The sequence below is a fragment of the Aquarana catesbeiana genome, linkage group LG06, assembly GCF_042186555.1.
Source record: "Aquarana catesbeiana isolate 2022-GZ linkage group LG06, ASM4218655v1, whole genome shotgun sequence".
NCBI lineage: Eukaryota > Metazoa > Chordata > Amphibia > Anura > Ranidae > Aquarana > Aquarana catesbeiana.
The window spans coordinates 342,574,017-342,586,886 of NC_133329.1; the positions used below are offsets into that span (position 1 = coordinate 342,574,017).

General features: G+C 48.0%; 1 long non-coding RNA gene across 1 annotated transcript; it reads left to right on the plus strand.

The window, feature by feature from the left end:
• The first annotated feature begins 1,229 nt into the window (after window positions 1–1,229).
• Window positions 1,230–12,618, plus strand: LOC141147789 (uncharacterized). The gene is made up of 3 exons (XR_012245140.1): window positions 1,230–1,760; window positions 8,059–8,138; window positions 10,717–12,618. It is a non-coding gene; the product is annotated as an uncharacterized lncRNA (long non-coding RNA).
• Window positions 12,619–12,870: the final 252 nt, after the last annotated feature.

Consider the following 12,870-nt stretch of genomic DNA (forward strand, 5'->3'; position numbering starts at 1 on the left):
GTGCTGTGTATCAGTGCAGCTTCATCACTGCCTCCTTATCAGTGCCGCATACCTGTGCCCACCAGTGCTGTCACATCCTCTGCCCTCATGTCTCGGGGTCTGATGAGGAAGCCGCAGCTGATCACTGAATATCTGTGTCTTCCCCATCAGACCCGGAGACAATACCAGTATACTGCGCCGGGGGGGGGTTAAATTTGGATGAGGGTTGGGCGCTCAATTTTAGTTTGCCTAGGGTAGTACAAAAATAGCACTGATGCTGCAGCATACCGGGTAGGACTGGGGAAGCGATTTAAATATTGAAACGAGTTGAGAGGTCAAATCGATTCAAAATTTAAGCAAAATCGATTTTTTTAGATTTTTTTTTTTTGGACACCGCGCCGGTCCTGAGGAGCTGCGGGCCAGAGTTTTTAGGTGAGGCTTCGGCCTAGTCCACGGCTTCGGCCTCGCCTAAAAACTCCTGTCCGCAGCTCCTCAGGACCGGCGCGGTGTCCAAAAAAAAAACAAACACTCAATTCAAACCGTGAATCGAGTTTTTTTTAAGAAAATGGCAGATTTTTTTTTTTAGAAAATGGCCCAGCCCTAATCCAGGGGTTAATGAACCTGACACTGGGGCCACTAATACAGCACAGAGGGGTTCATTAACTGTCACTGGTCACTAATACATAAGTGGCAGTACATTAACCCCCTCCATGCTGCATATTACTAATAGCATTACAAATGAACGACCCCCTCCCCTCCCCCCACTTGCACTGTTGCACGGGGCTTCACTGGCTCCTCGCAGGTCTTATCAGCACTCACTCTCCTCAGCCTTCTCATCCCGCATCCCGGCCTCTGTATGACATCACGCGGGGCGGGACTAGAAAGCTCCTGTGGGGTGGAGATCACTCGGCCTCACACAAGTGACTGCTGTGGACTTTGTGTGCTGGTGATGTACATAGAATATACTCTCTATGTGCTCCGCCCACATAGAACGCAGGGGGCGGGGCCGGCGGGTATCTCTACTGTCTGCAGCAGGGCGGCGCGCGCGGCCTTTTTTACGAAGCCTCCCCGCCCCCCAGTCTGCCCCGCCCTCTCCCTCCTGACGGGTTCAGCAGTGGCCGGAAGTCCCGCCTCCACCCTTACAACTCACAGCAGGCAGCGCTCTATACAAAAAGACACTTCACCAGTCCAGACCGCTCAATCCGCCAGCTTGGGACATTCTCTCCCACACACCCATCAGGTAAATTAGAGAGCCCCTCCGGCTGTCCCCCCGATGCCGGCCTCACTGATAAAGATCACATGGAAAGTAATGACACTTACTATCTGTCGCCGATGAAAGAGTTGTGGTGTACTCCAGATGATTCCGCTGTACGGCGCTGTTCCGTCACAGGAGCTCCGAGAAGACACCACCTTCCTGCTCGCCGGCGAACTCAAAATGGCGCCGGCTCAGCCTTCGGGCGGTTGATATGACGCATCTGTCAGCTCTCTCCGCCAATCAGAGGCAGCGCGCGCGCCAGCACGCGCTAGCTGCGACGCAGCAATGTACGCTGACCGGCCGTAGCGGCAGCTGAAGAGAAGATTCGGATTTCTCCTCACCCCAGCCTGCAGGTGGCAATAGAGAGCGCCGCTGTGCAGTGAGGACAGTCTGGCCTGTGTGTATCATGTAAAAAGCTGCAGTGCTTTGTGTTATCGCCTGAGGGGGGCGCGACATATGGGGAGGGGGGGGGGGCACAGAGTGTGGAGATCCCGGAGGAGGAACAGAGGGGTACCATGTCTTACAGGTAGGGTGCAATGTGGAGGCCGGGAGTGTCTGTGGGGGGAGGGGCTGTGTGTCCCCCCCCCCTCCTGTGTGTGTCATCTCTGTCCCCCCCCCTCCTGTGTGTGTCATCTCTGTCCCCCCTCCTGTGTGTGTCATCTCTGTCCCCCCCCCTCCTGTGTGTCATCTCTGTCCCCCCCCCTCCTGTGTGTGTCATCTCTGTCCCCCCCTCCTGTGTGTGTCATCTCTGTCCCCCCCTCCTGTGTGTGTCATCTCGTCCCCCCCCTCCTGTGTGTGTCATCTCTGTCCCCCCCCCCTCCTGTGTGTGTCATCTCTGTCCCCCCCCCTCCTGTGTGTGTCATCTCTGTCCCCCCCCCTCCTGTGTGTGTCATCTCTGTCCCCCCCCTCCTGTGTGTGTCATCTCTGTCCCCCCCCCTCCTGTGTGTGTCATCTCTGTCCCCCCCCTCCTGTGTGTCATCTCTGTCCTCCCCCCCCCTGTGTGTCATCTCTGTCCCCCCCCCTCCTGTGTGTCATCTCTGTCCCCCCCCCTCCTGTGTGTCATCTCTGTCCCCCCCCTCCTGTGTGTGTCATCTCTGTCCCCTCCCTCCTGTGTGTGTCATCTCTGTCCCCCTCCCTCCTGTGTGTGTCATCTCTGTCCCCTCCCTCCTGTGTGTGTCATCTCTGTCCCCCTCCCTCCTGTGTGTGTCATCTCTGTCCCCCCCCTCCTGTGTGTGTCATCTCTGTCCCCCCCTCCTGTGTGTGTCATCTCTGTCCCCCCCCTCCTGTGTGTGTCATCTCTGTCCCCCCCCCCTCCTGTGTGTGTCATCTCTGTCCCCCCCCTCCTGTGTGTGTCATCTCTGTCCCCCCCCCTCCTGTGTGTGTCATCTCTGTCCCCCCCCCTCCTGTGTGTGTCATCTCTGTCCCCCCCCCTCCTGTGTGTGTCATCTCTGTCCCCCCCCCTCCTGTGTGTGTCATCTCTGTCCCCCCCCCTCCTGTGTGTGTCATCTCTGTCCCCCCCCTCCTGTGTGTGTCATCTCTGTCCCCCCCCTCCTGTGTGTGTCATCTCTGTCCCCCCCCTCCTGTGTGTGTCATCTCTGTCCCCCCCTCCTGTGTGTGTCATCTCTGTCCCCCCCCCTCTGTGTGTGTCATCTCTGTCCCCCCCCTCCTGTGTGTGTCATCTCTGTCCCCCCCCTCCTGTGTGTGTCATCTCTGTCCCCCCCCTCCTGTGTGTGTCATCTCTGTCCCCCCCCTCCTGTGTGTGTCATCTCTGTCCCCCCCTCCTGTGTGTGTCATCTCTGTCCCCCCCCCTCCTGTGTGTGTCATCTCTGTCCCCCCCCCTCCTGTGTGTGTCATCTCTGTCCCCCCCCTCCTGTGTGTGTCATCTCTGTCCCCCCCCCTCCTGTGTGTGTCATCTCTGTCCCCCCCCCTCCTGTGTGTGTCATCTCTGTCCCCCCCCTCCTGTGTGTGTCATCTCTGTCCCCCCCCTCCTGTGTGTGTCATCTCTGTCCCCCCCCTCCTGTGTGTGTCATCTCTGTCCCCCCCCTCCTGTGTGTGTCATCTCTGTCCCCCCCCCTCCTGTGTGTGTCATCTCTGTCCCCCCCCCTCCTGTGTGTGTCATCTCTGTCCCCCCCCTCCTGTGTGTGTCATCTCTGTCCCCCCCCTCCTGTGTGTGTCATCTCTGTCCCCCCCCTCCTGTGTGTGTCATCTCTGTCCCCCCCCTCCTGTGTGTGTCATCTCTGTCCCCCCCCCTCCTGTGTGTGTCATCTCTGTCCCCCCCCCTCCTGTGTGTGTCATCTCTGTCCCCCCCCTCCTGTGTGTCATCTCTGTCCCCCCCCCTCCTGTGTGTCATCTCTGTCCCCCCCTCCTGTGTGTCATCTCTGTCCCCCCCCTCCTGTGTGTCATCTCTGTCCCCCCCCTCCTGTGTGTCATCTCTGTCCCCCCCTCCTGTGTGTCATCTCTGTCCCCCCCTCCTGTGTGTCATCTCTGTCCCCCCCCCCCTCCTGTGTGTCATCTCTGTCCCCCCCCCTCCTGTGTGTCATCTCTGTCCCCCCCCCTCCTGTGTGTCATCTCTGTCCGCCCCCCTCCTGTGTGTCATCTCTGTCCGCCCCCCTCCTGTGTGTCATCTCTGTCCGCCCCCCTCCTGTGTGTCATCTCTGTCCCTCCCCCTCCTGTGTGTCATCTCTGTCCCTCCCCCTCCTGTGTGTGTCATCTCTGTCCCCCCCCTCCTGTGTGTGTCATCTCTGTCCCCCCCCTCCTGTGTGTGTCATCTCTGTCCCCCCCCTCCTGTGTGTGTCATCTCTGTCCCCCCCCCTCCTGTGTGTGTCATCTCTGTCCCCCCCCTCCTGTGTGTGTCATCTCTGTGCCCCCCCCCCCCCCCTCCTGTGTGTGTCATCTCTGTGCCCCCCCCCCCCCTCCTGTGTGTGTCATCTCTGTGCCCCCCCCCCCCCCTCCTGTGTGTGTCATCTCTGTGTCCCCCCCCCCCCTCCTGTGTGTGTCATCTCTGTGTCCCCCCCCCCCTCCTGTGTGTGTCATCTCTGTGTCCCCCCCCCCCTCCTGTGTGTCATCTCTGTGTCCCCCCCCTCCTGTGTGTGTCATCTCTGTGTCCCCCCCCCCCCTCCTGTGTGTGTGTCATCTCTTCCCCCCCCCCCCCTCCTGTGTGTGTGTCATCTCTTCCCCCCCCCCCCCCTCCTGTGTGTGTGTGTGTCATCTCTTCCCCCCCCCCCCTCCTGTGTGTGTGTGTCATCTCTGCCCCCCCCTCCTGTGTGTGTGTGTCATCTCTGCCCCCCCCCCCTCCTGTGTGTGTGTCATCTCTGTCCCCCCCCCCCTCCTGTGTGTGTCATCTCTGTCCCCCCCCCCTCCTGTGTGTGTCATCTCTGTCCCCCCCCGCCTCCTGTGGTGTGGCTGCATCAGGAAATGTGCAGACTTTGCTTATTCTATATAAAAACAAAATGAATTAGAATGCCCAGACAGAGTGCCTATGTACACGGGTACAACATATTCTGCACTCAGGTCTGTAATGTGTACATTTTATATGGATCTGAATGCAGCTGTGTGTTATTCTATGGAGCACACAGCTGAGCTCGGCCCTCTCATCTGCATTTATAAATACAAATAATAATCAGTACCCTCCGTCCTCCATATGATTTATTTTTATTATTGATGTACACTTGTAAACATTTGTACTTACATTTACTGTACATGCATGCAGTACTGAGTGTAAATATACGCCATCAGCCCTGAATGGCCGCTGAGCATTTTCACTTGCAAGTGGCCTGAATGGAAGTTTGTGTCCTAGCTTGTATAAATGCCGTGCGGCGGGGGGGCTACCTGTGTCCTAGCAGTCAAGGAGGTTAGGTGGGGGGGCTTCCTAGTAAATCCGGGGAAATTTGCACTTCATGCATGTAACATTATTACAGACATTGCATGCTAACAGATGTTACATAGGGTATTACTGCCAGCAAGATTATATACATACAGCCTATATACATGAGCCCAGAGCTGGACTTGCTAAGCATTTCCTTGTTCCCATAATGCTTGTTCTGCCATTCTGATTTGTGAGGTGTAATGCGGAGTCCTCGCAGTACTGAGAGCCTACACCCGGGGAATGTATTCCTTACCTCTTGCTGCTCATCTTATACACAAGATTTAGTACTCGTGGTGTGGAAGAGGAAGGGGCATCCATGAGATATCTGGGACACTTTCTCCCAAAGGAAACCGTGAATCTGCCTGCAGCACCACTTTCCAGAGAATGGGGTGAAGTATATTCTTGTACTGTGTACTTGTGTGTGGAACTGGTTGGCTCTATACACTGTTTCACCCCTAGTATTTGTTGGGTGACCGGGTCGGTGGGATTTCCGCTTTACCTCCTGAATGCATTCTTGAAGCGATAATTGTGCTCTACTGCTTTGTTTCACAATGCTAGTATGAGAGTATGTGGGGTATAATTTGTCTCAGAAGTTAAAGCAGAGTAATAACACGGAGCCGCTGAGGGCTCCCCCTAGTGTCTAAACTGCAAAATTCACTAAGATGTGTGCGGCTCCTTCCACACGGAGTCTGTCTGCACAGCAGAGAATCATTCAGCTAATCCCCACTGAGCAGGCAGATGGCTGGTCCATGTCCGCTCCGCTTATGCAGACACAGCCGGCTCTATGGGCAGCCAAATGTAAACAGACCGTCTGTCTAACCCGACTGTTATCTGATCCGCCAGATGGATGGGGAATGGATCCCGCCTGTTTTTAGCGGATTGGATGTCCATAAAGCAGACTGGAGGGTCCAATTGGGTCCGCCCGATAAATTGACAGGTGGACCCGATCGCTCCTCTAGTGTGAAAGGAGCCTAAAGCAGGCCATACAGGGTCGAATTTCAAAAAATTTTCTTTTCAAAATTAGAAAGTTCCTTTTTTTTTTTTTTTTTTTTTTTTTTTTTTTGTGATCCGATGATGCCACCATTGATTTTCGAAATTTGGCCGACCAAGCCTTCAATTTCACCTCATGTTGCTACAGAAAAGTATTTTCGGGAGCGGGAATCTTTTTTTCTCTCCGTAAATTTTCTTTTCTTATTACACTTCTTGCACGATTGTCCCATCATTGATTAGAAAATCGTTCGTTTTTCAAAAAATTTCCAACATGTCCGATTCCTCAAATTTGATTGGCGCACGAAAATCGTTGTTGCAGCCCACTAATGGTGCGAAATTCATACGAAAATTCTTAGATACGATTTTCAAAAGAAAATTCTTTCGAAATTCGAACCGTGTATGGCCGGCATTAAAAAATCCTACCCATTTTCTGGATGAAATGTCAGATTTTTACACAAAAAAATGTAAAAAAACTGCAAATGCGTGCTCAAAAATAAACACATTGCAAAATAAAATTGCAAAAAAGTCCCAGTGATCTTTCATGCATGAAACCCCAACATGTTATTGTGCTGCCATCCCAGTAAGTGGGAAAACATAAAGGGGTCTGTTTATATTAAAAAAAAAAAAAAATAGTGTTGCATAATAATAAGAATTTGCCCACCCTGCACAGATTCTGACTGTATTTTGCTTAATTCAGTGACCTCATCAGCTCCATCTAGCAGCCATAATGCCGTATTTTTCCTGATTGAAGTATTCCAGGAAAAGTATCACATTATGGGCACTAGATGGTGCTGATGATCATAGGAAATCAACACATTAAAGTGATACTAAAGTCTAATGTTTTTAAAGAAAGGGGAGAAAAAAAAAACTAAAAATAAAAAAAGTTAAATTGTACCTGCTCTGTGCTGTTATTTTTCACAGAGCAGCCCATATCCTCCTCTTCTTGGGTCCCTTGCTGGAGCTTCTCTTCCCTCAATCCTATCGAGTGACCCCACAGCAAGCAGCTTGCTATGGGGACACCCGAGCCGCTGCTCTTTGTCCATTCAGACATGGAGCTGCTGTTCAGTCCCGCCCCCTCTCTTCTCATTGGCTAACGGACTTTGACAGCAGCATGAGTCAAAGGCACCGCTGCTTTGTCTCAGCCAATTGGGAGGGAGAGTCCCGGACAGCGGACACACTCATGCAACATCGCTGGATCAAGATGGGGCTCTGGTAAGTATTAGGGGAGCTGCTGCACACTGAAGGCTTATCTTCATGCATAGGATGCAGGAAGAAAAAAAAAAAAAAACCTTCTGCCCTTACAACCTCCTTCAAGCTATTTTTTAATTGATGATGATGATGATAACAATAATCTTTATATCGTGCCTTTTAAAGGTAGCTTCTCAACACGCTTTTAGACCCCACATGATTGAACTGCTCTGTTAAGTAGTTATTTATTGATTTTTTGTGCATTACAGCAAACTGCATTCCTAGTATAGAAATATACTCTATTATTCTTTGATCGCACATCTTCATCACAGCCAAAGTGGAGGATCAGAGTTCAGATTGGCTTATCCTTTATTTTAGCAGATGCCGGTGATGGTCCTTTAGAGAAACTTCTACTGAAATGCGAGGACTGCCATTGCCTACCTTTTCCTTCAATAACTTCTTAGTCATGGGCCTGGAAAATCCTGCACAAAAAGACATAGTCATAACTCCTAGTGTGCGTATTAGTTTTGTGTCATAACTTTACAAAGTTGTGATGCCCGAGGATCGGCATTATAGGTGGGCAATGAGTGCACTGGGAACCCTGAAGGAACGATTGACAGTGGCGGCCACTATATTCGCTCCATAACTCCTAAATCTGTTGGTTTCAAGTCAAAGCACCAACAGCCCTCACATCCTGCACAGTACAGTTCAGATTTACTGTGATGATAAATCGAAAATCTATCCAAATCGATGACTAAACAGACTCCGCTTCTCTCAACAGGTACAAGAGAACTCTCCTGGACACAGAGCTGGACTTGAACCTTTCTTTGACTTCATTGTTCCAATAAATGCCTTAGACTGGTAAGCTGAAAATGTTCTAGTCTGTATTCTATGTTTACATTATGTGTGTCTTACAACTTCACACACAAACATAAAAAATGTAAAAAAAAAAAATTCCTCCTGCGCTTCTATCTCCCTCTTTAGTGCTTGTTTAAAATGGAGTAGCAGCTCACACTTCATGCCATTCAACATCGTTCTGTTCAGACCAACACAAACTTGGGGAAAGATGAGGACAATCCATCCACTTATGGGCTAATACAAACTGGCTGGGTGGTATGACTGGAAAGACCTGTTCATTTTGTAGTGTCAGAGGCAGAACAAAATAGTGTTGTCTGGAGACTCCGCTCTGGCTTAGAAATCCGTTACCATTAGACCCCTTTCACACTGAGGCGCTTTACAGACGTTTTTGCGTTAAAAATAGTGCCTGAAAACTGCCTCTTCTGCAGCCCCAGTGTGAAAGCCTGAGTGCTTTCCCACTGGGGCGGTGTGCTTGCAGTACAGGAAAAAAAGTCCTGTAAGCAGCATCTTTGGTGCGGTGGGGGAGCGCTGTATACATCTCGCCTCCACTGCCCCTGCCCATTGAAATGAATGGGCGCCGCTTTGAAAGCAGCGCTAAGCAGGTGCTTTTAACCCCTTCTGGGGGGTTTACTGCTTTACTGTTAACGCCCGCACCACCCCAGTGTGAAAGGGGTCTTTGATTTCTGAGCCGGAGTTGTGCCTTGGAAAAAAATTCTTAAGTCTCTGAGCTGGATCAGCAGGGGGTCCAAACTGAGAGACCCACATGAGACCTCAAGTGGAGGGGTTTTCACTTAATTTGTGAATACTTTTTAACCACTTTAGCTCCGGAAGATTTATCCCCTTCATGACCAGGCCATTTCTTGCGACATGGCACCGCGTTCACTTTAACTGACAATTGCGTGGTTGTGCGACACTGTACCCAAATAAAATGTATGTTCTTTTTCCCCCCACAAATAGAGCTTTCTTTTGGTGGTATTTGATCACTGATGCGGTTTTTCTCTTTTGCGCCATAAACAAAAAATGACCAACCATTTTGTGAAAAAAAACTCTTTTTTTTATTTCTGTTATAGAACATCCAATAAAAAAAATGTAAAAAATCGAATTTCTTTACCAATTTAGGCCAAAAAGTATTCTGCTACGTATTTTTGGTAAAAAAAATCACAATAAGCATATATTTGCGCAAAAGTTTTATAGCGATATATTTATGGAATTTTTATTTTTTTACTAGTAATGGCGACTTATAGAGGGACTGCGATATTGCGGTGGACAAATCGGACACCTAACTGACACTTTTGGGAACCAGTGACACCAATACAGTGCTAAAAGTAAACTAAAAAACTAAAAAAGTTCAACTAAATTTGTTACTATTCTTTACTATTTCATTTGGATAAATCCGACTCTCTGAAAGAACCAAAAATTCGTCCGAATTTGTATTTGGACCGAAACGAGTTGCACATTGTCTAGTCGGTGTGCCCTTTCTCTTTCATGTGGTTCTATACTGAAAAATAGACTTGAAGTTTGTAATAATGCTCTTAACGTTAAATATTGCTCTTAACATGTCTTAAAAAGTTTATTCTGAATCTCTAGCATGCAAATGGCATGGGCTATTTTAACCCGTGTTCCAGCAATAGGACTAATGTAACAGAAGACCTCAATGATTACTGTTTATGTGGCCGCTCTGCCTACACAATATCATAGTGAATTAGTTCATCAGAATAAAGTATCTTACCCATTCCCAGGTTTCTAGCCCTGCTTTAATACCTTTCTAACCATCATGCCCCCTACAGGAGGATATGGGAATGACATACGATGAGCTTTCAGTCTATGGAAAAAAAATAAAGTTGCTTTAGAGTTGAGCTTTAAAGGGTCAAACTACCCAAAAGTGATATTTTAGATAATGGTGAAATCCGTCCCGGGAGTGTCTTGGTTATTCCGACTAGATCTCCTTGTCATTGTTCCTGGCTCTGTTTCTGTCTATCTAGGAATTTTATATGTTCTGCCACCTTTGTGTGTTCCTGTTCCAGGCTCCTTAAAGCGGACCTTCAGTTTTCAACTTTCCATCTATTCAATCTTCTGCCCCTGTTTTAACTTTGGATAGTAAAACATCTCTCTCTCTCTCTCTCTCTCTCTCTCTTTCTTTCTTTCTCTCTTTCTCTCTCTTCTCTCTTTCTCTCTCTTCTCTCTTTCTCTCTTTCTCTCTTTCTCTCTTTCTCTCTCTCTTTCTCTCTCTCTCTCGCTGGTCCTTGTCTTGCCGGCAATATTTCGCTAGCTGATTTGCCCTCTCGGTGTTCCTTTTAGGTAGAGACATGTCCCTGCCCAATCCCGGGACCCAGAGGAGGCTATGCAGGTAAGTTTAACCTCGGTTTTAGCAAGCAGGATGGTATACAGGATGATCAACAAGCGGAGCTTTCACAAACCACGACCTACTCCATTGCTCTTCAGGCCACGCCCCCCATTTACAACCACTTTAAAAAGAATCCTATTGCATTGCTTCCTTTTGTGTGAAATACCCAGTGCTCCTTCCAGTTCCCCTCCTTTCCTATTTAAAATGACATTGTTGTGTCTTTCCATTTTATTTCAGGTAGTTTAGAAAGTGAAACATTTCTTCAGGATGTGCACCATTAACCGGCACAAAATGACGACCCTGACGCCGCCTTGCCTTGCCGAGAGCTACAGCCCGAATGATAACCTTTCCTGTATAATGCATCGTGGATGTGGCAGTTCCACTGCATGGATGAACAGGCAGGTCTCCTACCATTGCTGTGACTGCATGAGAAGTTCTATTAAGCTTTTATAATGAATCTGCCATGAGATATACAGGGACTGTCATTGCAGACCTCCTTCTTAACATTCAACATATCTGGCTGTTCTGCTGAGCCTCTGACTTCAGTACTTGAGTCACTGACAAGTCTGCTCATCATGAATGTGCTTCCATATCCTCTGGATCTTCTGTTCCAAGGACTGATTTACCATTCTGAAGGTCTTTTGTATTGTGGACAGCAGTATAACCCAAAAGGGAAAGACTTTGTATCCCTCAATAGACTCTAAGAAAATTAGTACAAAAATCAATTTTTTTTTCAATGGAGCACACCACCAATGTGTTGCAGTGCAATTTTGATGTGCGTTAGGTTCCATTTAAAATCAATGGCACTGCAACATGTGTTCTATGCCTTACCACGCTCTTAGGTAATGTGCTGTAAAAGTGATTTACTGTGTGTTTTTGCAACACAGTAGTGTAAATCGGCCCCAGTAGGTGAATTATCCTCATTTGGAGAAGATTTCTATGTACTTTCTGCTATGTCTCTGGAATGGGAAGTGCAGAGAAATCTCAATCAAGGAGACAAAGACAGAATTTAAACCCGACAGTGCTTCTAACCCATTCACACTCTATTCTACAACCAGTAATAAGCAAAGATTTGGCTGGTTACCCTATAAAGTGAACCTAGTTTTGAGATATTTTTTTCTATGAAAATAGATGCATAAAGATATGAATGTTAACATTTACTGGTATCGTATTACTACCTCTGAAATTGTTCTCACTGTTCTTTCTCCTTACTAGATGGACACCATCTTTATTTAGGCATTATCCAGAGTCAGCATCTACTTCTGGAACTAAAACAAGCCATACAACTATAGATTTCTTTTGTTCAGTCTGCAGGCTGAGCAAAAGAAATCTAAGCGCTTTTTTTTTCGTTCTAAATAGCATGAATGGAGAAATCTCTGCTTCTGGCTGTTTTGTATTTAGGCTGTGCTGCTACTTAAATACCCCAAACGTGACTGCATCTGATAGGTCGAAATCAGAAATTTAATGGGCCTAAATTCAAGCCAGGTTTAGGATGCTGGCTCAGATATAACACAATCATATATAAAATTCCTTTGGCTTGCTGTCGTGTGCCTTGGCAGGAGGTTTATTTTCTATATCTTTACTCAAAAACCTGTGTTTCAGAACTTTTTGTACTTCTGTAACCTGAATGCCCTGTACCCTTTTTTTCTGAATGTTAAAAATGTAAAAATTGTCAGTTCTCAAAAAAAATCCTTTGGCTGCCAGTAACTTTTATGTTCTTTGGTATGTACTCACATAGCTTCATACAGCTCAGCCAACTCCTGCTTCCTCTCCATGACCATCGGATAGCATACAATCCGGCATTCACAACTACTTCTGTGTTCTGTGTTCCATCACAATATCACACAAGATAGCCACACTGGTGCCACCTTGCGACCGACCAAAACTGCACTGAACAGTAATCGCTGGGCAGAGAAGTGTTATTTCGACCATAGATGGTTTGAATCTCTGCTGGTTCAGCAGGTTCTGGCCGAGATTCGCTCCATGCATGGGCAGACTGAGTGTAACCAAGTCAATCCATTGATCGGCCTGCCTTAGTAGATGCTTTCTTCTGTGCTGCAGCAATTCCCGTGCCTAGGCTAATTTTACCTAGCACATAAATACTGCATTAAAAAAAAATGGGTAGATTTAAAGAAAAAACGGTTACTGCAAATTTCTGATAGGTTTACTTTAGGTTTTTGAAAGGAAATCCCAAGCTGAATTTCTTACTAGGTGGAGGGGGCTTTGCATAGTAAATCCTACATGTGTATCTGAACTGTGAGCACAGGAAGTCCTCAGGATGACCCAATGCCTTATTTGTCTGTGTGGATTCAAGAGGTCACACACTGATGGAATCTAAATATACGTATATAATATGACCACCACTACGCACTAACTTCTTTCATCCCTTAT